General features: G+C 30.7%; 1 protein-coding gene across 4 annotated transcripts in view; it reads left to right on the forward strand.

The window, feature by feature from the left end:
* Window positions 1-658: 658 nt before the first annotated feature.
* The window catches only part of LOC106463385 (alpha-1,3-mannosyl-glycoprotein 2-beta-N-acetylglucosaminyltransferase-like), an 87,756-nt gene continuing 84,368 nt past the window's right edge, over window positions 659-4,046 (forward strand). For 3 of the 4 annotated variants that reach the window (XM_022390860.1, XM_022390861.1, XM_013923408.2), the window contains exon 1: window positions 659-736. The gene's annotated coding sequence lies outside the window, so the exon portion shown is untranslated. The remainder of the gene's footprint in view (window positions 737-4,046) is intronic. The other variant, XM_022390859.1, reaches the window with a different exon arrangement.

Below are 4,046 nucleotides of genomic sequence, written 5' to 3' on the forward strand. Positions count from 1 at the left end.
GTTTAAGATTGTGAATGGAATTGATAGTGTTGATGCATCATCATTTTTCACACTTAACAGTTAGAATAGTAGGACTAGGGGACAAAAGTATAAATTTTGGCAGGGTAGGAGTGATCTTCAGCTAAGACAGTTTTATTTTTTAACAAGGTGGTTGACCTTTGTTATTGGTTGCCTTCGGATGTTGTGGGGGCAGTGAATTTAAGAGTAAGCTTAATAAAAGACGGGCTTTAAGATTTTTCTTTTTTAATCTATTTTTTAATTGTTTTAGTTTAGTTTCGAGAATGAAACAGTCGAGATGGACCAGTAGATCTCATGTTGTTCCAAAATGTTATGTTATTATAACGCCCCCACGGGTGTAAGGACGAGCTATTCGTTAATAGCCCGCAACCCGGAGATTGCAATTCGAGCGCCCTAACCATCAGACCATATTATTAGCACACGTTACTCGTTTGAAAGGGTATATCATAAATTTGCCACAGTTACACTATACTAAGAACAAATATTATACCAAAATTTTAAGTTTTATCACTTAACATGTTTTTTTTTTGGAGGGGGGGAGGGGAAGTAGCTGATTAAAAATATATGTGTAATGTTGGTGAATTAGTGTTTGGTGTGAAAAGAAGCGCCAGCAGATGGCAGAATATTCTTAGAAATTGAGGCAATGTTTGACAAAACATTAAGAGTAATAGAGCAAAGCAGGCTTAAGACCTATGATTTTTAAATTCGTACAGTATTGGTAAGTAAGAGTTGATTAGTAATATGTGAAAGTAAACTATATATTAGATAATTATTATTTTGTCTTTAAGAGTATGAAGTAAGAATGTAACCTAAACTAAAGGCCGTTTTAATTAATATAACGTACTGTTACTTGCGGCGTTGGTAGCATACGTCATTATTGCAATAGGCCTAATTTGTAACATTACGGTAGTAGTACTAGTAGTAATGATTACTATACACCTTACCAACTAGCGAAGAGAATAAAGACAATTTTTATTGGGAAGTCTGTTGTTATTAATAGTTGTGCAACAATGTAATTTACTGAGAAATTTTAAAATACTTGTTTACTATAAATAATTTACTATTTAGTGATACGAAACGATAGGCCAAAGCCCAATTGAATAATTATACTCGGGTTCTACTAAATTATAAAATATATAACTTATAAGTACTATCATCATCACGCTGCCAATAAAAAAGTGTACAGCTCATTGCTTCAACAGAAATTGTTGTTGTTATTAAATAAAAACTATATGTTAAACAAAATTTTTTTTTCTGCACTATGACTCCTATTTCTAGTCTTCAGGTTTTGAGCTAGCCGTTCGTCTTAGCCAGGAATACTTATTTCTACTTATACATTGTATCTGTCCTTGTATGTCCATGCTGGGTTCAGTTTGTAGTTATGTATTCCTAAGGTCTAGTGCCTTTTTTGATTAATCCTAGTATCTACCTTTTGGATGCATTTATGATAATAGATGTGGATCTCTTATCCCAATATGTATCTCTTGAGGCTTCATGATTTGAAAGTGCTTGATTAACTGCAAATTGGTATGACTTATATTTTGTAGATAGTACAGGTTCTTAGACTTAGTTCTTGTAGAACATCACTAATTGAGGTCTGTTTATGAAAATAGTTTTCCTTTTATTGCTGGGAGTGATTGGTCTTGAACCATAATTTTTCCTTACTCTTGTCAAAGTGAAGATTTGTCTCTATTTTTTCAAATATCGTTTATACATCTGGTTACCTACCTTCTTTCTTGTTTCTTTCATGGTGAACTTTATAATCTGAAAAATAATTTTTTTGTATCTTTTATGTTTTTCTTACATCTTTGATCTATGTGTATTTATATGTGGGATATTCCCCTGGTTCTTAAGGCTCCAGTATTCATTTCTTTTGCAGTTCCTGCTTTTTTGTCTTGCTATGTTTGGGACATTGTCAATTATTTTTTGTGTTAGAGCAATTTTACATATTTCTGTAGTGCCACTAATATTTTTTCTATCTTATGTAAAATTAGAGAGACAGTTCTTATGAGTTATGACCTCTATTTCTTGTATTTTATTATTACATGTTATAATTTTTGAACATAAATTTTAGATAATGCAATGAAAATTTGGTTACTCTCTCTATTCCATGGTACAAATAAATAGAATTCATTTCTAATGTCTCTGTTTGTTACTTTCTCATATGATGAGAGTGTCTCAATTTCCAACTGTTATTATTGATTTTGGTTTTATTCCAAGATAAAGGTTGTTTCATTCTCTGACAATTGTGTTGTTTTAGAAGAGAAGCTTTTATTACAGCAGAAATGTGCATGTTAGCACTATGGCAGGTAGGAGATATGTGTTCATTTGGAGTAATTAGAGTTCTTAGTTGAGGATGATGGTTTATACCTCGTGTGTTATTTCACCGTGTCATAGGATTTTATGGCTTTAGTATTGTATCTGAATATGTTTACCTGTACTCTCCTTCACAGCTAAGTATTGTGGTCTCTATTTTTTATTTTTCCCCTGGATCTCAATAGTGTTTTAGCTTACACATTTTTGCAAGTCAAGATATAAGTTTGGATAATGGTCAATCTCTTATCTCGAAGATCACTGTCCACAAGATGTTAATACTTCCACTAACTGTCTTTTATTTGGCTTTGTACATGAATATTTTATTTCTTGATCAAAAAGTTAATTTTCCTGTTTAATTCTTCATCTTTCTTTCATTTTGTTTTTGTGTTTTTTTTAAAAGATAATTTATTGTACTCAAACTTTATATCATAAAAATAGAATTAAACTAAATGTTACCATTGTAGAGAGACATTTCCATCCATTTAGTGATTTTATAAGTACATTATCAAGGAAATTATATTTTAAGTAAATTACAATGCTAGTTGCATTAAACTGATAGGTTTGATTAAAGAAGATATTAGAGACTTGCAATAAATGGAGTTTATTGTAGACAGTCAATCAGTAAGAAAGGGAGGATGTATGTTATGAATCTACATCAAGAATGACAATTTAAATATAGTAAATGGAGTCTAAAGCTCAGAAATGTTTATCATAGTCTTATTTCTTTATCTTATGGCCACTCTTCTGTCTTTTCTGTAATAAATAAAATGTAAACTTCAATGGTTTTAACTAAAATTTTATCAGTAATCACATTTACAGAGCAAAAAAATGGGAAAGCTTACACTTAACATAAAATGTTAAACAGTTAACACTGAACAGTATGATTAGACTAATAAACATGTATAACAATTTATAATTAGATATTTAAACATTAAGTACAAATTCAAAACACTGGTTAATATAGCTCACTTGTTGTCATGTATATCTGCATAATACTCCTTCCTTTCAGAATGGCTACTCTGATTTTATTCCCCTATCTCCAAATTGCATATATATACGGGGACATGGCTTCACAAAGAGTGATTATAGTTTAGTGAAACAGTGAGCATAAAGACTTGTTTTCAAAAAATTGACATTTATCAAACAACTAGATTTTTATAATACCAAAAGTAGTTTACTAGCTGTTCCAACCACATTTATCACAGACTTCATCTTATAAATGAGCAAACTCTTATTCATAGCCTACTTTCAAACATATTAGTCAAGTGTAGGTTTTAGTTGCATTATCAGCAAAAAAAGACATTATTCCAAGCTACATATTTATTTTAGGAATTAAAGTGCTTAATAGTAGGGATCAACAAGGATTCCAAATAATTTACAGGGCAAAAACCACCCTATTGAATTCTTAAGCAAAAAACCGACCATTCAAAGTTTGGGTTACAGTATATTATGCACATATATACCAATAATACACTAAAATGTTGCTAACATATTTGGTATAACAATTCAAAAATTCCTAAAAGAGCAACTCTTTTATCTATTACCTACCTACCTACCTGATCACATCAGCAGAGCTAGCACCTAGATGGCTTGGACTATCGCTACAAGATTCCTCCAGCTTACTCAATTGGTCTACAGGTATATATATATATATATATATATATATGCATATACAGATATATATTAAATAGATACTAATATACATAGACATA

Source organism: Limulus polyphemus, unplaced genomic scaffold, assembly GCF_000517525.1.
Source record: "Limulus polyphemus unplaced genomic scaffold, Limulus_polyphemus-2.1.2 Scaffold1391, whole genome shotgun sequence".
Classification (NCBI taxonomy): domain Eukaryota; kingdom Metazoa; phylum Arthropoda; class Merostomata; order Xiphosura; family Limulidae; genus Limulus; species Limulus polyphemus.